At 34.9% G+C, this 21,993-nt stretch overlaps 3 long non-coding RNA genes across 8 annotated transcripts; all 3 read left to right on the forward strand.

Moving 5' to 3' along the window:
• Positions 1 to 1,474: 1,474 nt before the first annotated feature.
• LOC123202048 lies at positions 1,475 to 3,731 on the forward strand. The gene is made up of 4 exons (XR_006498911.1): positions 1,475 to 1,611; positions 1,714 to 1,841; positions 2,193 to 2,780; positions 3,331 to 3,731. It is a non-coding gene; the product is annotated as an uncharacterized LOC123202048 (long non-coding RNA).
• Positions 3,732 to 6,066: 2,335 nt separating this feature from the next.
• Positions 6,067 to 20,901, forward strand: LOC123202044. Of its 5 annotated transcripts, XR_006498906.1 has the most exons (6): positions 6,073 to 6,234; positions 6,396 to 6,523; positions 17,060 to 17,648; positions 18,696 to 19,495; positions 20,729 to 20,795; positions 20,887 to 20,901. It is a non-coding gene; the product is annotated as an uncharacterized LOC123202044 (long non-coding RNA). The 5 variants fall into 5 exon arrangements; XR_006498905.1 differs by having other exon boundaries at positions 6,067 to 6,234; positions 18,696 to 20,795; XR_006498907.1 differs by lacking the exons at positions 6,073 to 6,234; positions 6,396 to 6,523; positions 20,729 to 20,795; positions 20,887 to 20,901 and adding exons at positions 16,237 to 16,399; positions 16,561 to 16,688 and having other exon boundaries at positions 17,018 to 17,648; positions 18,696 to 19,135.
• On the forward strand, positions 11,524 to 13,842 carry LOC123202045. Of its 2 annotated transcripts, none has more exons than XR_006498908.1 (4): positions 11,524 to 11,682; positions 11,785 to 11,912; positions 12,302 to 12,891; positions 13,442 to 13,842. It is a non-coding gene; the product is annotated as an uncharacterized LOC123202045 (long non-coding RNA). The 2 variants fall into 2 exon arrangements; XR_006498909.1 differs by having other exon boundaries at positions 11,530 to 11,628; positions 11,737 to 11,912.
• Positions 20,902 to 21,993: the final 1,092 nt, after the last annotated feature.

A 21,993-nucleotide genomic window follows, 5' to 3' on the forward strand; every position in this document is an offset into this window, starting at 1 on the left:
CACTTGCAGTGAACCAACGATTCCTTGCACAGGGAACCGTTGGTTCCTTCAATAAATTTTAAAAAATAAAAAAAATTAAAAAAAATTTAAAATTTTCAGTTCAGTATAGTAAACCGTCGGTTTACATGTCGGTTCATAAACCGGATGTGAACCGACGATTTTACTGTTCAAAATTAGGTAAACCGAAACTGAATCGCTAAAATCCGGTTTTGATTTTGGTTCAGTCCGATTCTGGGTTTACTGGTTTTGGGTCCAATTTTATCTAGGCCAAATCGGTCCGTGGCCAGGTCTAAGTAATACGATTCTAGTTGAATAGTACTATTTTAATGCAATTTCAACCATTTCATCATTGGCTAGCTTCGACACAATCCATCCTATTGATTCACTTGCATAGCAAGATCTATGACATAACCCTTAATCTGTCTTCACAACTAACGAATTGTACTGAAATGGCTTATGCCTTGTGGATTGTACCAAAAATGGGATTTAGGCTAGGCTGTGGGCCTGCGGCCCCTGCCATGTCCAGTGGAAAATTGTTTTTTTCTGTTATCCTAAATTAACTAGGCCAAAGGACTTATTCCCACCCAAGGTTTAGTGCATTTCCAATTTCATACCCATGGATTTTCAAAAACTCAAATACACACTTATCACCCAATTTTCGATCGATGACCCATGCCCAATCTGTCTCCCTCCAAGTGATCTCTCACTCAGCCCTATCATACATAAAAAACGGAAAGTCAATCAAATGAATGTTCATCTAGAACGAAGAAGAGGAATCGTCCACCGACGCTTCGTTTTTTACTGATGATTCACCCATCTTTATTGGTGCTTCATGAAGATGGGTTGGCATTCTGGTTGTCTTCTCGTCGGCTCTTCGTTGTTGTTGAGTGGTAAGGATGAACGAAAAACCAAGTTCAACTAATGAGATTAAGTGGATTTAGCCAATTCCACCAAATCATCTCTTGTTTGAAGAGAAGAGGGACGGAAAGGTCATTGGTAAAGAAGGTCGTCGGTAGAGAAGGCGTTTGAAAAAAAACCCTTACGGGAAAAGGTCACTTTCAAAATTGAAAAAATTTAGACAAAGTTAAAGTTGTTAATTTTTAAAATTTGGAGAAAAAATTAAATAAAATTATATATTTTTTAATATTACTATTAAAATAATGATTTTACCTTTATATATAAATAGAAGTTGGATAATAAGTAGATATTTAGGTTTTTGAAATTTTGTAAGTGTAAGTTTGATAAGAAGTTTGAAACCTTGGAGTAAGACAAAAAGTCAACAGTACTGAAAGTGTAAATCCAATACGATCAAAAAAGTCAGCAATTATAGTAAATCACGTAGATGCATATTAGGCGTCGATCTTTGAATAAGCCGTTAAATCATGATCGTCCATATCACTAACCGCCGTGTAGAGATCAATATATAAGGCCTGCGTTTTCAATTTTTCTTCTGTCATCTGAAAGTCCTCTTCTCTCTGTTTCTGCAGAGCTATTCGGTCTTCTTGGTTCGTTCTTCCAAGAGCACGGCTTCGTCCATCTCCAGAAATCTTCATCACCGTAAGACTCAACTTCATCATCCATCTGGTTCTGCGTTTATCATTTACGCTCAAGGTTCGCTAATATAAAGATCCGTACTTTTTCTAATTCTTGCACGTATTATTTCAGCTGTGACTTGATTCTTCTACGTTCTTTATTATTGAGAATAATAAATAGGAAGATCGTGCGCCAAGGGATTATGTCTCTGAGATTGACGTCATGTTTCATGGACGAAGAGGTCAAGACTCTTCTTTTTTTACCGAGACTTCCAAGAATGTTCTTTCTTTGCGCTTCATACGTGCAAGGTATTTCTCTCTCTGTCTCTCTCTTTTTTTTTTAACTCTTCCTATCATATAATGTTAAACAATTTATTTAACGAATTAGTAGTTTTCTTTTTGGTCCAATTTCGGAGAATATTTACATTGATAAATCATGACACCAATCTTGTATGAAAAGATCAGGATGTTAAATTGTGATATTTATTCCCAAATAGAGTGTTTATTTTTTTGGGATGATTTTATAAATGATCTTTATCACCTCGATGCATTCTTTTTGTAAGTTGCAAATTCTTTTTCTTTCTAAATAGTAGTTAAGGTTTTTTTTGTGTGCATCCGAGAGTCTTTGGACATATTTTGGTTAAATTTTTTATCCTTTAGGTTTTAGCTGCCTGGGGAGTCTACATGGAGGCAGTGGTTGATGGGTATTCTTCAAGTCAGTGGTGGAAGATAATCTGGTTGTGTAACCTGTTGAAACCAGGAGCGAAATGGGATATTGTTGTGATGATGGATGAATGAAATGTATTGAGATAAAGAAGCCCTTATGCAGGGGGTTTGAGTCCTTGTTTTGTCATCCGACCTTGCCATGACAGGTGCGCTTGCATGGCAGGTCACACAAATCTTAATAAAATTTCACTTTTGGCGGTTTTGAGGGAGTTCGCACGGGATAGTCTGGGTTCTCCCCTCTGTGTGTGGTGTGTATGCTCTCCTTTTCATTGCCTCTATCTCTTTTCATTAAATTTGCTACTATCGCCCTAATGCACTCCTGTGCATGTGCTTGGATTCATGAATTTGTTATTATCTGCCCCCATGCACCATATCGGTTGGATTCATAAACCTGATACTATTTTCGGATGCACCTGAGTGTTGGATTCATCAGCATCTCAGCTGGATAAGGCCTTAAACCCATTCTACAATCAGATCCTATTGCACTAACACGTTCTACACTTCTACTCGAAAGATCTGGAGGTAAATTTCTGCCAAATTTTAACCTTTATATAGAGTACTTTGTCCAACTATGGAAAAAGATGGGCATATGGCACATATTAGATCCTATTTTAACTTCTTACATGTATTGGCTGGCCTTTCAATGAACACGAGGTTTTCATAACAACTATCCCCCTCTATAGTTTACTATGTATGCCAAGACATTCATATTCATACAATAATCTCCTACAAATTCATCATCTCAAATATTCTCCAACGATTTTGTCAACACTAAATTAAACCTAATAGATAGGCTTTTGTGCTATATAGAACTGCTTGTTACAAACTAATCTTTGGGGAAAACGCCCGAATTGGTATTATCTCAGCTCAGTTAAATGTGGATTCATTGTGTGAATGTTTCACCATTGTGATTGTAGTTTATGGTTCTTGATTACATGTGGTCTACCCATGAAAATGTAGCTTGTAACATTGTTAGCAATCTGCTCTTAAGTCATTGGTTACTTTTTTGGAATATATATCAACTATATTGCCGCTTCATATTATTGGTTGAATTTCCGTTGGGGCTTGACAGGTACCTGAATGCGGTGGCTAGCAAACCTCCAATTCTGAAGGGTTCCAGAGGCTTCAGCAACTCCCTCGGTCCCAGGTTTGGCTTCTCTCTAGATCAAGTCTAGGATCAAACCAGCACTCAGCAGCGCACAGCAAAATACAGCAGCAATTCACAAACAAACAGAAAGGAAAATGAGTAAAACAGCAGCAATTGGTTCACCCTTAATACTCTAACTTCATGAACACAAGGAATATAGACGGAAAAGAAGAAAACAACATCATATTGCATTCAAAGAGCTTCAGAAATAATAGTCATTACAGTAGTCGAGTATGTAATTGTAACCGAAAATGGGTTTCGAGAGTCAACCCTCTCCAAGTGTAATACAAAATATTGATTCAATAAAATGATTTCTTTCTTCTTTACTCTCTCTGCCCACTAACATTTCCTTTATGTACTGAATATTCATTTCTTTGTTGATCATGTGCTGGTACCCGTATCTTCTGGAGGCATTGATTCAACAAACTCTAGACCAGCTACTGAATTTCGCGAAGTGTCCTCATGTATTCTGCTCTCAATTGATTCGGCTGGTGGATTTCCTGGGCTGTCTCCATGCATTTTCTTCTTGGACCTGCGATAATAAATTTCGGTGATTAGGCCTCCAATACCCCTAAAGACTCTCACCTTGTACTCAAGGTGAAAATGGGAAAACTGCTCATTGATCTCCGCATATCCTCCTATGAATTTTCATTGTGAGGCAGTAGGCTTCACTTAATCAGGATCTCCAAGCGACCAATTTTAGAGAATCTAGTACCCAACAAAGTTTTTGGTTGCAACTGTAATTCCAAATCATCATATAGACAATCAAGGAGAGGTTGTGGTTGATGCATAGTGTCAGACACTATCTTTAACTAGGAGATATGAAATACAAAGTGAATCTTACTATTAGGAGGCAAGGCAAGATAATAAACATCGAAGCCTATTTTCTCTGTAACCTCGTAAGGCCTATAAAAGTGTGAGCTCAATTTTTCATTGGGTAATTATGCTAGTTTCTTAAAATGGTATGATTGTAGCTTGAGAAACACCATATCACAAATTTCAACAAGTTAGGTTGCCTTTTTCATTCGCTCTTGTGCACGATTAAGTTGCTCTATTAATTCAGTCAAGATATCATCTCTCTGTTGGAGGGTGGCACTAACCTTATCAATCTAAATTGACTCGATCAAATACATCCAACTATATGTATTTGAAAGAACAACTATTTCACATCTAAATTATGTCAAAACAATAAGTTTAACTATCTTTTAATAGTAAAAAAGGAGGTAATTTCTTCAATTTATTAAATATATCATACCATTAACGTCACTTACAACCCTAAAGTACAAACAAATTACATTTTCTCCCCTAACTTTAAAATTTATTGCTTAACCTTATCTATAATTAAAAAAAAAAAAGCACAAACCCTAGTCCACCCAATCTCAAATTTGTAATTACACTGATTATAGTTAAAATTAAGGTTGAAATTATATTTGCATCAAAATAGTGTGTTTTGTCAAAATATCCCCATTCTGGTGCATACCTGTAAAAATACATTATATCAATGCGATTTTGGTTAGATTTGCACTATTCTAGTATGATTTTAGTCGAAATCACCATGGTATGTCCAATGCGATTTTAATTAGAATCAAATCAGAGTAATGCAATTCTAGTTGAATAATACTATTTCAATACAATTCCAACCATTTCATCGTTAGCTGGATTCGACATGGCTCGTCATATTGATCCACTTGCATAGCAAGACCTATGACATAACCCTAGGTTGTGTCTTCACAAATAACGAACTGTATTAAAACGGCTTATGCCCTATGGATCATACAAAAATTAGGATTTGTACTAGGTCGTAGGCTTGCAGTCCTGCCATGTCCAATGGAAAATAGTCTTTTCCCATTGTCCTAAATTAACTAGGCCAAAAAATTTATTCCCACCCAAGGCTTAGTCCATTTTGAAATTCATACCCACGGAGTATTAAAAACCCACGTACTTACATATTTATCATTCAACTTTTGTTTAAATTTTCAATTATATGTAAAGGTAAAATCGTTATTTTAATAGTAATTTAAAAATAAATAAAATTTATTTCATTTTGTTCAAAATTTGAAAACTAATAACTTCACCATTGCCCAAAAAGTTTGAAAAGTTATATTTTTCCCCTACTAGGGTTTACTTTTCCTTCTCCCATTTTTCAATCACTTTCTCTATCTCCAACCAATGACTCATGCCTACTCTCTCTCTCTCGGCCTATCATATGTCAAAAATGGAAAGCCAATTGGACAAATTGTCCGTCCAAAACAAAAATGAGGAATTGTCCGTCAATGCTTTATTTTTTATAGACGATTTGCCCATCTTCATTGATGCTTCGTGAAAATGGGTTGGCATTCTAGTTGTCTTCTCATATGTCATTGGCTGGCGAGAATGAATGGATGAAGATAGATAATTAGATTTTTAAAATTTTACAAATATAAATATGAAAATAGACAAAACCTTGAATGGGAATATGTCCATTGGCCAATTAACTATTAAAACAAAAAGTGAACAGTACTAAAAGGCGTAAATCCAAAGCGATAAAAAAATCGAGCAGTTATAGTAAACCACGTAGATGCATATTGGCCGTCGATCTTTGAATAAGTCGTTAAATCATGAACGTCCATATCACTAACCGCCGTGTGGAAATCAAGATATAAAGCCTTCGCTTTCAATGGTTAGGCTGTCATCTAGAAGTCCCCTTCTCTTTGTTTCGTCAGAGGTCAGATTCGATCTTCATGGCTCGTTCTTCCAAGAACACGGCTTCGTCCTTTTCCAGAAATCTTCATCATCGTAAGATTCAACTTCATCATCCATCTGGTTCTGAGTTTGTTACTTCCGTTCAAGGTTCGCTAATATAAAGATCCGCACTTTTTTCTAATTCTTGCGCGTAGTCTTGTATCTGTTAAGAGGTGGTAGATATAAACGCAACTGATGTATGGTATTATTTCAATTTTCAGCTGTGACTTGATTCTAATACGTTCTTTATTATTGAGAATAATACATAGGAGGATCGTGCGCTAAAGGATTATTTCTCTGAGATTGACGTCACGATTCATGGACGAAAAGGCCAAGACTCTTCTTTGTTTATCAAGACTTCACAGAATGTTCTTTCTTTGCGCATTATACATGCAAGGTATTTCTCTCTCTGTCTCACTCTTTTTTAATCTTCCTATAATAGAATGTTAACATTTTATTTAATAAATTAGTAGTTTTTTTTTTTCTGATTTCGGAGAATATTTACATTGATAAATCAATTTTCGATTATGAAAATATCAGGATATTATAGCGTGATATATTTTTCGATTATTCATTAAGCTTATGAATTTTCTTCCTAAATCGAGTGTTTTTTAGGAAAATTTTCATAAATGATCTTTATTATCTTGATGCAGTCTCGTTTTAAGTCGCAAGTTCTTTTTCTTTCTAAATAGTTTTAATTTTTATTTTTTTAGCGAATCAGAGTTTTTTTGGACATATTTTGGTTAAATTTTCGCTCCTTTAGGTTTTAGCTGCCTGGGGAGGCTCCATGGAGGGACTGATTGATGCGTATTCTTCAAGTCAGTGGTGGCAGATAATCTGGTTGTGTAATCTATTGAAACCAGGAGCGAAATGGGATAAAGTTGTGATGTTGGATGAATGAAATGTACTGGGATAAAGAGACCCTTGCACAGTGGGTTGAGTCCTTGTTTTGTCATCCGACCTTTGCCATGACAGGTGCGCTTGCATGGCAGGTCACACAAATCTTAATAAAATTTCTGTTTTGGTGGTTTTGAGGGGAGTTCGCACGGGATAGTCCGGGTTCTCCCCTCTGTGTGTGGTGTGTCTGCTCTGCTTTTCATTGCCTCTATCTCTTTTCATTGAATTTGCTATTATCGTCCTAATGCACCCCTGTGCATGTGCTTGGATTCGTGAATTTGTTTCTACCCGGCCCCATGCACCATGTCAGTTGGATTCATAAACTTGATACTATTTTCGGATGCACCTGAGTGTTGGATTCATCAGCATCTCAGCTGGATAAGGCCTTAAACCTATTCTACAATCAGATCCTGTTGTACTAACGCATTCTACACTTCTACTCAAAAGATCTTGAGGTAAATTTCTATCAAATTTTAACCTTTATATGGAGTAGTTTGTCTAACTATGGAAAAAGATGGGCATATGACATATATTAGATCCTATTTTAACTTCTTACACGTATTGGCTGGCCTTTCAATGAACATGAGGTTTTCATGACAACTGTCCCCAATTACAGTTTACTATGTATGCCAAGACATCCATATCCATACAATATTCTCCAACAAATTCATCATCTCAAATATTTGTCAACACTAAATTAAACCTAATAGATAAGCTTTTGTGCCACATATAGAACTGCTTGTTACAAAGTCTTCATGAAAAACGCCGGAATTGGTATTATCTCAGCTCATTTAAATTTGGATTCATTGTGCGAATGTTGCACCGTTGTGATTATAGTTTATGGTTCTTGATTACATGTGGTCTACCCATGAAAATGTAGCTTGTAACATTGTTAGCATTCTGCTCTTAAATCATTGGTTACTTTTTTGGGATATAAATCAACAATATTGCGGCGTCATATTATTGGCTGAATTTCAGTTGGAGCTTGATAGGTACCTGAATATGGTGGCTAGCAAACCTGATGGCCTCCAGAGGCTCAATGAACTCCCCTCAGTTGGTCCCAGGCTTGGCTCCTCTCTCGATCAAGTTTACGATCAAACCAGCACTCAGCAGCCCACAGCAAACTATAGCAGCAACTCACAAACAAACAGAAAGGCAAATGAGTAAAGCAGCAGCAATTGGTTCCACCTTGATACTTTTAAGAACTTCACAATTCATAAACACAAGGAATATAGATGTATTAATTCTTTGTTAAAATGGTGGAGATGAATGCATTATATTAGCACAGATTAACACACATATGGTGTATATATCATAGTTGGAAAACTATTCTTTTGAGAGGGAGGATTATTCTTTTCCTTAAACTATGTCCAAGTTGCGCACATTACCACAATATTGTAACTGAAAAATTTTTTAGTACGGCTGATTGAGTGCTTAAGAGACTAGATAGCTTTTGCCTTGATGTTGTTTTGAAAAATATATTATTTTTCTTCTTCTCTGCTAAAGGTGGAAGAAAGAATATTTGTAGAATCCAGATTCTCTTTTGGAAACGAGAAATTAAATTATGTTGGTCTAGTGATTCAGAGAATTGATTGGTTGTTAACATCAAAACTGAATTTTTTATTACAATCACTGGACTTCAGTTTAAAGTTGATCGGAATACCAAACACAGTTCCTCAAATTACAAAAATAACTTAAGTAAATATTTGATTTATTAAATGAATAAATAAATTCATATTTTATTTATAAATTAGAATAATGGAAATAAGATTAATTGTTATCACACCAAATGTTGTAAGCTTCCACCTTATAACTAGCGTCTCACTTTCATCCTGATTATAGATTTTTTAGAACCCACATAGTGTTTAACACCAGTTTCGCAGAAATCCACTTCAAAGCTATTTTTGCGCTTAACACCCTCATGCATTCTACTCTCAATTGATTCAGCTCCTAGATTTCTTGGGATGTCTCCATGCATTCTCCTCTTAGACCTGCGATGATAAATTTTGGTGATTGGGCCTCCATCAATACCCCCCAAGACTCTCACCTTGTCCTCAAGGTGAAAATGGGAGAAGTGTTCATTGATATCCTCTTAATCCTCCTGTGAATTTTCAAATTCAGGCAGTAGACTCCATTTAATTAGAATCTTAAAGTGACCAGTCTTAGAGAATCTGGTACCCAACAAAATTTTTGGTTACAACTACAATTTCAAATCATTAAATAGACAATTAGGGAGAGGTTGAGGCTGAACCGTAGTGTCAAACGCTATTTTTAACTAGGAGACATGAAATACAAGATGAATATTACTATTAGGAGGCAAGGTAAGGCAAGACAATAAGCAACTGAATCGATTTTCTTTGTGATCTCGTAAGACATATAAAAGTGTGGCTCAATTTCTTGTTAGGTCTTTTGGCCAATTTCTTAAAGTGGTATGGATGTAGTTTGAGTAACACCATATCACCAATTTCAATGTAGGTTTCTCTCCTCTTTAAGTTGGCTTGCCTTCTCATTTGCTCATTTGCACAATTGAGTTGTTTTTTTTAATTTGATCAAGATAACATCTCTCTATTATAGGAGGGCATTGACTTCATCAATTTAAAATGACTCGGATCAAATACACTCAACCATATGTACTAGAGAGAACAACTATTTCACATCTTAACTATGTCAAAATAACAAGTGTAGCATTCTTTTAATGATCAAAGGATAATTTATTCCGTTTATTAAATATACAAACATTATACCATTAACATTACTTACAACCCTAAAGTACAAATAAATTACACTTTTTCACCAACTTTAAAATTTATTACTTAGACCCTTATATATAGTTAAAAAAAATAAATACACAAACCTTAGTCCAATCAATCCTAAATCTATAATCACATTGATTATAATTAAAATAAAGATTGAAACTGTATCAAAATCGCATCGAAAATTGTGTGTTTTGTCAAAATATCACCATTATGGTGCAATTCCATAAAAACACACCATATCAATGCGATTTTGGTTGGATTTGTATTATTCTAGTATGATTCTAGTTGAAATCACAATGGCATATCTAATGCAATTTTAATTAGAATTAAATTGGAGTAATATGATTTTAGTTGAATCGTACTATTTTAATGCAATTTCAACTATTTCATCATTAGCTAGCTTTGACATAGTCCATCCTGTTGATCTGCTTGCATAGCAAGACCTATGAGATGACCCTAAGTCGTGTCTTCACAAATAACAAACTATTTTGAAATGACTTATGTCTTGTGGACTATACCAAAAATGGGATTTAGGCTAGGTTGTGGGCCTGCGGCCCTTGCCATGTCCAATGGAAAATAGTCTTTTCATGTTATTCTAAATTAACTAGGCCGAAGGACTTCCTCCCACCCAAGGTTTAGTCTATTTCCCAATTCATACCCATGGAGTGTCAAAAACACAAATACCCACCTATTATCCAACTTTGATTAAAATTTTCAGTTATATCTAAGGGTAAAACTATTATTTTAATAATAATTTTAGAATAAATAAAACTATATCTTATTTTGCCCCTCAGATTTTGAAAACTAACAATTTCACCACTACCTAAAAAGTTTAAAAAATTGCATTTTCCCTTGTTAAGGTTTACTTTTCTTTCTCTCATTTTTCGACCATTTTCTCTGTCTTCGGTCAATGACCCATGCCCAATCTCTCTCTCTCTAGGTGATCTCTCACTCAGCCCTATCATATGTCAAAAACGAAAAGCCAATCAAACGAATGTTTGTCCAAAATGAAGAAGAGAAATCGTCCATCGACGCTTTGTTTTCAACTGATGATTCACCCATCTTCATTGGTGCTTCGTGAAGATGGGTTGGCATTCTAGTTGTCTTTTCATGGCTTTTTGTTGTTGTCAATTGACAACGATGAATGGAAAACCAAGTTCGACGAATGAGATTCAATGGATTTAGTCAATTCCACCAAGTCGTCTGTCATCGAAAGAAAAGACAGACGAAGAGGTCATTGGGAAAGAAGGTCGTCGGTAGAGAAGGCATACAACGAGGAGAAGCCAGTCGAAAAATGTATGAAAAAGATCTTAGGGGAAAAAGATTATTTTTCAAAACTGGAAAGTTTAGACTGGGGAAAGTTGTTACTTTTTAAAATTCGGAGGGAAAATGAGATAAAATTATATACTTTTTAATATTACTATTAAAATGATGATTTTACCTTTATATATCAATGGAAGTTTGATAATAAATGAATATTTAAGTTTTTGAAATTTTATGTGTGTAAATTTAGAAATAGACTAAACCTTGGATTAGGATTAGACTTTTGGCCAATTAACTATTAAGACAAAAAGTCAACACTACTGAAAGGAGTAAACCCAGAGCGATCAAAAAAGCCACCAATTATAGTAAACCACGTGGATACATATTAGGCGTCGATCTTTGAATAAGCCGTTAAATCATGATCGTCCACATCACTAACCGCGGTTTAGAAATCAATATATAATTAATTATATATTCTTCAGTCATCCAAAAGTCCTCGTCTCTCTGTTTCTTCAGAGGTATCCGGTCTTCATGGTTCGTTCTTCCAGGAGCACGGCTTCGTCCTTCTCCAGAAATCTTCATCACCGTAAGATTCAACTTCATCATCCATCTGGATCTGCGTTTATCATTTACGCTCAAGGTTCGCTAATATAAAGATCCGTACTTTTTCTCATTCTTTCGCGTATTATTTCAGCTGTGACTTGATTCTTCTACGTTCTTTATTATTGAGAATAATATATAGGAAGATCGTGCGCTAAGGGATTATGTCTCTGAGATTGACGTCATGTTTCATGGACGAAGAGATCAAGACTCTTCTTTTTTTACCAAGACTTCACAGAATGTTCTTTCTTTGCTCTTCATACGTGCAAGGTATTTCTCTCTCTGTCTCTCTCTCTTTTTTTTTTTTTTAACTCTTCCTATCATATAATGTTAAACAATTTATTTAACGAATTAGTAGTTTTCTTTTTGGTCTGATTTCGAAGAATATTTACATTGATAAATCATGACACCAATCTTGTATGAAAAGATCAGGATGTTAAATCGTGATATTTTCCTCGATTATTCATTAAGCTTTTGAATTTATTCCCAAATAGAGTGTTTTTTTTTTATGGGATGATTTTATAAATGATCTTTATCACCTCCATGCAGTCTTTTCGCAAGTTTCAAATTCTTTTTCTTTCTAAATAGTATTTAAGGTTTTTTTTTTGGTGCATCCGAGAGTTTTTGGACATATTTTGGTTAAATTTTTGTTCCTTTAGGTTTTAGCTGCCTGGGGAGTCTACATGGAGGCAGTGGTTGATGGGTATTCTTCAAGTCAGTGGTGGCAGATAATCTGGTTGTGTAATCTATTGAAACCAGGAGCGAAATGGGATATAATTGTGATGATGGATGAATGAAATGTACTGGGATAAAGAAGCCCTTATGCAGGGGGTTTGAGTCCTTGTTTTGTCATCCGACCTTTGCCATGACAGGTGCGCTTGCATGGCAGGTCACACAAATCTTAATAAAATTTCTGTTTTGGTGGTTTTGAGGGGAGTTCGCACGGGATAGTCCGGGTTCTCCCCTCTGTGTGTGGTGTGTCTGCTCTCCTTTTCATTGCCTCTATCTCTTTTCATTAAATTTGCTACTATCGCCCTAATGCACCCCTGTGCATGTGCTTGGATTCATGAATTTGTTACTATCTGCTCCCATGCACCATATCGGTTGGATTCATAAACCTGATACTATTTCCGGATACACCTGAGTGTTGGATTCATCAGCATCTCAGCTGGATAAGGCCTTAAACCCATTCTACAATCAGATCCTGTTGCACTAACGCGTTCTACACTTCTACTCGAAAGATCTGGAGGTAAATTTCTGCCAAATTTTAACCTTTATATAGAGTACTTTGTCCAACTATGGAAAAAGATGGGCATATGGCACATATTAGATCCTATTTTAACTTCTTACATGTATTGGCTGGCCTTTCAATGAACATGAGGTTTTCATAACAACTATCCCCCATTATAGTTTACTATGTATGCCAAGACATTCATATTCATACAATATTCTCCAACAAATTCATTGTCTCAAATATTCTCCAACGATTTTGTCAACACTAAATTAAACCTAATAGATAGGCTTTTGTGCTATATAGAACTGCTTGTTACAAACTAATTTTCATGGAAAACGCCCGAATTGGTATGATCTCAGCTCAGTTAACTGTGGATTCATTGTGTGAATGTTGCACCATTGTGATTGTAGTTTATGGTTCTTGATTACATGTGGTCTACCCATGAAAATGTAGCTTGTAACATTGTTAGCATTCTGCTCTTAAGTCATTGGTTACTTTTTTGGAATATATATCAACCATATTGCCGCTTCATATTATTGGCTGAATTTCCGTTGGGGCTTGACAGGTACCTGAATACGGTGGCTAGCAAACCTCCAATTCTGAAGGGTTCCAGAGGCTTCAGCAACTCCCTCGGTCCTAGGTTTGGCTTCTCTCTAGATCAAGTCTAGGGTCAAACCAGCACTCAGCAGCGCACAGCAAAATACAGCAGCAATTCACAAACAAACAGAAAGGAAAATGAGTAAAACAGCAGCAATTGGTTCACCCTTAATACTCTAACTTCATGAACACAAGGAATATGGACGGAAAAGAAGAAAACAACATCATATTGCATTCAAAGAGCTTTAGAAATAACAGTCATTACAGTAGTCGAGTATGTAATTGTAACCGAAGATGGGTTTCGAGAGTCAACCCTCTCCAAGTGTAATACAAAATATTGATTCAATAAAATGATTTCTTTCTTCTTTACTCTCTCTGCCCACTAACATTTCCTTTATGTACTGAATATTCATTTCTTTGTTGATCATGTGCTGGTACCCGTATCTTCTGGAGGCATTGATTCAACAAACTCTAGACCAGCTACTGAATTTCGCAAAGTGTCCTCATGTATTCTTCTCTCAATTGATTCGGCTGATGGATTTCTTGGGCTGTCTCCATGTATTTTCTTCTTGGACCTGCGATAATCAATTTCGTTGAATAGGCCTTCAATACCCCTAAAGACTCTCACCTTGTACTCAAGGTGAAAATGGGAAAACCGCTCATTGATCTCCGCATATCCTCCCATGAATTTTCGTTGTCAGGCAGTAGGCTCCACTTAACCAGGATCTCCAAGTGACCAATTTTAGAGAATCTCGTACCCAACAAAGTTTTTGGTTGTAACTATAATTCCAAATCATCATATAAACAACCGATGAGAGGTTATAGTTGATGTATAGTGTCAAACACTATCTTTAACTATGAGACATGAACTACAAAGTGAATCTTACTATTAGAAAGCAAAGCAAGATAATAAACAACGGAGCCTATTTTCTCCTTAACCCCATAAGGACTATAAAAGTGTGAGCTCAATTTTTCATTGGCTCATTCAGCTAATTTCTTAAAATGGTATGATTGTAACTTGAGAAATACCATATCACAAATTTCAAAATAGGTTTCTCTTCTCTCAAGTCAAGTTGCCTTTTTCATTCGCTTTTATGCACGATTAAATTGCTCTATTAATTCGGTCAAGATAACATCTCTTTGTTGGAGGAAGGCATTGACCTTATCAATCTAAATTGACTCGATCAAATACATCCAACCATATGTATTAGAGAGAACAACTATTTCACATCTAAATTATGTCAAAACAATAAGTTTAAAGATCTTTTAATAGTAAAAAAGAAAGTAATTTCTTCAATTTATTAAATACATCATACCATTAACATCACTTACAACCCTAAAGTACAAATAAATTACATTTTCTCCCCCAACTTTAAAATTTATTACTTAACCTTATCTATAATTTAAAAAAAAAAAAAAGCACAAACCCTAGTCCAACCAATCTCAAATTTATAATTACACTGATTATAGTTAAAATTAAGGGTGAAATTATATTTGCATCAAAATGGTGTGTTTTGTCAAAATATCCTCATTTAGGGTGTATATCCATAAAAATACACCATATCAATGCGATTTTGGTTGGATTTGCATTATTCTAGTATGATTTTAGTCGAAATCACCATGGTATGTCCAAAGTGATTTTAATTAGAATCAAATCAGAGTAATGAGATTCTAATTGAATCATACTATTTTAATAGAATTCCAACCATTTCATCGTTAGCTAGATTCGACATGGCTGGTCATATTGATCCTCTTGCATAGCAAGACCTATGACATAACCTAGGTTGTGTCTTCACAAATAACAAACTGCATTGAAATGGCTTATGCCCTATAGGTTATATGAAAATTGGGATTTGTACTAGGTTGCAGGCTCGCAATCCTATCATGTCCAATGGAAAATACTCTTTTCCCATTATCCTAAATTAACTAGGCCAAAAAATTTATTCCCACCCAAGGCTTAGTCAATTTTGAAATTCATACTCACAGAGTATTAAAAACCCACGTACTTACATACTTATTATCCAACTTTTGTTTAAATTTTCAATTATACTTTTATTTAAATTTTCAATTATATGTAAAGATAAAATTATTATTTTAATAGTAATTTTAAAATAAATAAAATTTATCTTATTTTGTTTAAAATTTGAAAACTAATAACTTCATTATTATCTAAAAGATTTGAAAAATTATATTTTTTTCCTGCTAGAGTTTATTTTTCCTTCTCCCATTTTTTGATCACTTTCTCTGTCTCCAGCCAATGACTCATGCCGACTCTCTATCTCGACCTATCATATGTCAAAAATGGAAAACCAATTGGATGAATCGTCCATCCAAAACAAAAATGAGGAATTATCCGTCAATGCTTTTTTTTTTTGCAGACAATTTGCCCATCTTCATTGATGCTTTGTGAAAATGGGTTGGCATTTTGGTTGTCTTCTCATAGACTCTTTGTTGTCATTGGCTGGCGAGAATGAATGGATGAAGATAGATAATTGGATTTTTAAAATTTCACAAATATAAATTTGAAAATAGAATAAACCTAGGAGGGGAATAAGTCCATTGGCCAATTAACTATTAAAACAAAAAGTCAACAGTACTAAAAGGCGTAAATCCAAAGCGATAAAAAAATCCAGCAATTATAGTAAACCACGTAGATGCATATTGGGCGTCGATCTTTGAGTAAGTCGTTACATCATGAACGTCCATATCGCTAACCGCTGTGTGGAAATCAATATATAATGCCTTCGCTTTCAATGATTGTTCTGTAATCTAGAAGTCCCCTTCTCTTTGTTTCTTCAGAGCTCAGATTCGATCTTCATGGCTCGTTCTTCCAAGAACACAGCTTCGTCCTTTTCCAGAAATCTTCATCATCGTAAGATTCAACTTCATCATCCATCTGGTTCTGAGTTTGTTACTTCCGTTCAAGGTTCGCTAATATAAAGATCCGTACTTTTTTCTAATTCTTGCGCGTAGTCTTGTATCTGTTAAGAGGTGGTGGATATAAACGCAACTGATGTATGGTATTATTTCAATTTTCAGCTGTGACTTGATTCTAATACGTTCTTTATTATTGAGAATAATATATAGGAGGATCGTGCGCTAAAGGATTATTTCTCTGAGATTGACGTCACGATTCATGGACGAAAAGGCCAAGACTCTTCTTTGTTTACCAAGAATTCACAGAATGTTCTTTCTTTGCACATTATACATGCAAGGTATTTCTCTCTCTGTCTCTCTCTTTTTTAATCTTCCTATAATAGAATATTAACATTTTATTTAATAAATTAGTAGTTTTTCTCTGATTTCGGAGAATATTTACATTGATAAATCAATTTTCGATTATGAAAATATCAGGATATTATAGCATGATATATTTTTTGATTATTCACTAAGCTTATGAATTTTCTTCTTAAATCGAGTGTTTTTTAGGAAAATTTTCATAAATGATCTTTATTATCTTGATGCAGTCTCGTTTTAAGTCCCAAGTTCTTTTTCTTTCTAAATAGTATATATGTTTTAATTTTTTTTTTTTTGGGTGAATCAGAGTTTTTTTGGACATATTTTGGTTAAATTTTCGCTCCTTTAGGTTTTAGCTGCCTGGGGAGGCTCCATGGAGGCAGTGGTTGATGGGTATTCTTCAAGTCAGGGGTGGCAGATAATCTGGTTGTGTAATCTATTGAAACTTGGAGCGAAATGGGATGAAGTTGTGATGTTGGATGAATGAAATGTACTGGGATAAAGAAACCCTTGCACAGTGGGTTGAGTCCTTGTTTTGTCATCCGACCTTTGCCATGACAGGTGCGCTTGCATGGCAGGTCACACAAATCTTAATAAAATTTCTCTTTTGGTGGTTTTGAGGGGAGTTCGCACGGGATAGTCCGGGTTCTCCCCTGTGTGTGTGGTGTGTCTGCTCTCCTTTTCATTGCCTCTATCTCTTTTCATTGAATTTGCTACTATCGTCCTAATGCACCCCTGTGCACGTGCTTGGATTCATGAACTTGTTACTATCTACCCCTATGCACCATATCGGTTGGATTCATAAACCTGATACTATTTCCGGATGCACTTGAGTGTTGGATTCATAACCATCTCAGCTAGATAAGGCCTTAAACCCATTCTACAATCAGATCCTGTTGCACTAACGCATTCTGCACTTCTACTCGAAAGATCTGGAGGTAAATTTCTGCCAAATTTTAACCTTTATATAGAGTACTTTGTCCAACTATGGTAAAAGATGGGCATACGGCATATATTAGATCCTATTTTAACGTTCTTATCTGTATTTGCTGGCCTTTCGATTAGCATGAGGTTTTCATAACAACTATACCCCATTACAGTTATGTATGCCAAGACATTCATATTCGTACAATATTCTCCAACGATTTTGTCCTTAGAGTTTCTAACTACAAACCATGCATGTCCTTAGAGTTTCTAACTACAAGTTACTATATTTAGTTTAAACTGAATTAAACCTAATAGATAAGCTTTTGTGTTATATAGAACAGCTTGTTACAAACTAATCTGGAAAATGCCCAGATTGGTATTATTTCAGCTCAACTAAAAGTGGAATTTTATAGCGTTAATGTTGCACCATTGTGATTGTAGTTTGTAGTTCTTGATTCCATGTGGCCTACCCATGAAAATGCAGCTTGTAAAATTGTTAGCATCCTTCTTATGTGTGATTGATTACTTTTTTGGAATGTAAATCAATTATGTTTGCTGCTTCATATTATTGGCTGAGTTTTCGTTGGAGTCTTTGTTCCCCATTTAATGATGGAAGAAGTATGGGATGTGTGAGAAAAAGTTAAATAGAAGACCTCTCTCATTTGCTGGGGAAGCTGATTTTTGGCATTAGGTTTGTGTTGGAGAATAAATAAAGTCCTACAATTACAGATCTTTCAATTTGCTTGGGAGCTACTGAGTTTTCTGATCAAAACTATTCATTCTTTTAAGTTATTTGGGGCCCTTTCAACAGTTACATCTTTTTTTCTTACGTGAAGGTTCTTTGGGGCAAGTTTATGGATATTGCAATTCATAATTAATTTAAAAAATATATATTTTACCCATTTAATCTTTCATAGCGAAATGGAATTTTTTTTTCACTCTTTTTATCTGTCTCTTTCTTCTCTTGAGAATTATGATTTTATATTAATCTCTTCTCCCCTCGATAAAACTCCATTATCATGAATTATTGAATAATTTTCTCTCTACCAATCTGATAGGTACCGGAATATGGTGGCTAGCAAACCTCCAATTCTGATGGGTTCCAGCAACTCCCCTCGGTCCCAGGTTTGGCTCCTCTCCAGTTCACTTCCGATCAAACCAGCACTCAGCAACCCACAGCAAAATACAGCGGCAACTCTCAAACAAACAGAAATGAAAATGAGCAAAACTGCAGCAATTGGTTCACCCTAAATATTCCAACAACACCACTGTCCATGAACACAAGAATATAAATGGAAAAGAAGAATACAGCATCATATTGCACTCAAAGAGCTCCAGAAATAATAGTCATTACAGTAGCCATCAGAGTGTGTAATTGTATCTGAAAATGGAAACGACTGAAGAAAAAGGAAAAATATGTTAGCTGGGTTTCCAGAGCCAACCCACTCTAACTGTAATACAATAAATCAAACTCAATAAAAGGATTTATTCTTCTCTACCCTTCTTTGCCTACTATTATTTCCTTTATTTACTGGATATTCTCATATCAGAATGGTGGTCCCGCACTCCTCATGTGCTGCTACCCATTATCTCTTGGAGGCGTTAATTCAACAAACTCTAGACCAGCAACTGAATTTCTCTACTGATTTAGCTGTTGGATTTCTTGGACCGTCTCTACAAAATTTTACTTTGAATTAAATTACTAAAACAAAACTGGAATCTGCTATTGCTTCTTCTTTTATTGGATTATAAACATTCAACTAGTTGTTTGAAGCATTGAAGAGAAAGATGGTTGGACCAGAGAGGCCTCAGTTTGTGCTGTTTGTGTTCAATTCTGGCTGACATTGGTGTTCGTATGGTACTTATCATAAACCCTTTTCTTCAATTTTTTTAGTTCACTATTTTTTTCTGTTTGTGTTGAGCTTGAAGTTTATAGTTGCGGATGACTAGGATAAGATACAATAATATTGAAAAGATGGTTTTTGATTCAAAGCATGGGAGAAATCATTTGACAGGCTTTGTCAAGAATAATTTAAAGAATTATCCTGGAAATATTTTTTGCTTTTTCTATTGGGAAAGTGAAGATTTATATTGTTTTGCTTTTTTTTTTTTTCTTTTGTTTCTGTTTAGTTTTGTTTTGCAAAATACTGTCTTTGTTTCTATTCTATGCCAAGTTTTTGTATTGTTGTGTGTTCATAGTATCTCAGCCATTGTTAATGGTGGAGTCCATATTTCTTGACTGAACTTAAATATTTATATTACAATCTCTCTTATTAATTTTAGTCTGTAGATTAATTTGCATGCCCGACAATATTGTTTATGAAATATTTCTGAAATTAAAAACATATTATCAGCCCACTACACCATAATTTGTTACAGGAGAAAAGTAGTTGGAAAATTTAGAAGTACAGCTGCATTTCAGCTTTGTGGTGGTTGGTTCTGTGGCGCTGACCTTTCAACGTTTTCTAATTGAATTGGGAAATGGCTAATTTTGATTGAAATGCTACATCAAATAATTGTAATTGTGTGGCTAGTTTTAGAAATGCAGTTTCCAGTCAGGGTGAGAGTGATTGGTGATAACATTTCATAATATTCCATTATCACTTTACTGTAGAAGCAGGGGTGAATTCCAATTGAGTCATACCCAAACAAGGAGCTCGGTTCAAATTGGAATAACTCGAGCTCAAGCTGGCTCAAATGGTGAATAGTAATGCCAGAGAAGATAACAAATCGGTAGAGAAGGAGATTAAAAAGAATCACCAAAAAGGAAGAGCTTTGATGAGTTGATTTACTGAAAAAGATTTGAACTTCTGGTATATAGTATATTATATTCTTATTAGTTCTTACAAACCCTACTATTTAATTAGCAAGAACATTTTTAGTTGAGTCTAGAAGCTTACACTGGAACCATGAGTATCATGATATCCCTGAAGAAGCTAAAGCATGAACTTTCCGATTTGACAGAAACTTAATATGGAGTCTCTTCCGATTCCTGCTACTGTTTTCCGGACTCTAGTGTGATATATAGGATTGTTTTTTGGGGCATATTGGCATTAATTACTAATGTAATGTTATGTTTCAATCAATGAAGGATGCTGCTGTATATCCTGCATTGGTAATCTTGCCTGAATATATGGAAAACATGAGTTCATCTCAAGGTAATCCTGCAAACTCCCCTTTGATTGATAATTTTATTCTGAAGTGCAAACAATCTAGTTTTTCAAATCAGACTTGAATTTTCTGGCACAGAGCTTTACTCTGAGTCTTTTGTGGTATAATTTGGAGGGTTAGACCATGTTGAGTTCCTTGATGCTTATTCTGATAAATAATGCTTGGGTTACCAGAGCCCAGCAGCTCTGCCGGGACTGCACCGCAGCAACTAGATGATTGGTTGTCTACTCATTTTGCAGAAGTTAGGATGCGATCTAAGCAGCTCAGATCAAATCTATCACTCAGCTCAAATAAATCTATCTTAAACTAAAGTTTCAACTTAATAGCTTAGTATGAAATCAATTTATTTGTCTATCTGATGATATTGTTTATCATGTTGATAATATTGTAATGGGATTGTCTATAGTTTGAACTAAGTATTATGAATTTAATCTTAGCTGTAACTGGTTCAAAACACATCTCATATTGGATTAAATCGAATCTGACCCTACTCACCAGAGATGCCACGAGTTACAGTTAGCACATAGGTTTGATGTCACACATTTCTTATTAACGCAAGCACTCGTTAATAAGAATAAAGCTACATGTACAATCATATTTTACTAATTTACTCGTACTAACTAACATGATAAAATTTAAAAAGGTGATTTATTTGTTTACTTTTTAGTAAGACTATTTGTACTAACAATGAATATTAATTTGTGTATTATTAATTATGTATTCTTATGCGATTGGATTTTACTTCATCTCAAATTAAAAAACATCAATCACACAGTGACATATCATAATTAATTTATAAATTAATACTCATTGTTAATACACATAGTTTTACTGTTTTCTCAATTTTTAAATTATTCAATCAGATAATATCTCATCAGTTAATATGGATAAATTAATAATAAATGTTTATTACATATATAATTTTATTCTATTAGTTAAGGTTGGATTCGAGCCGAGCTCAGTTCACATATAGTTAAGCTCGAGTTTGAGCTCGTACACGTCAAGCTCAAACTCGGTTTGTTTCGTTTTTCGTTATTAAAACAATATCGTTTTAATACATATTGGTCAAAACAACGTCGTTTTATATCAAAATTTTTAATTAGAAAATCTAGAAAGTAGCTCAAGCTCGACCAAACTCGATTAGGGTCAGCTTGTTTCGGGTTCGTCTAAGCCGAACTCAATCTG

The sequence above is a fragment of the Mangifera indica genome, chromosome 18 (genome assembly GCF_011075055.1).
Source record: "Mangifera indica cultivar Alphonso chromosome 18, CATAS_Mindica_2.1, whole genome shotgun sequence".
NCBI lineage: Eukaryota > Viridiplantae > Streptophyta > Magnoliopsida > Sapindales > Anacardiaceae > Mangifera > Mangifera indica.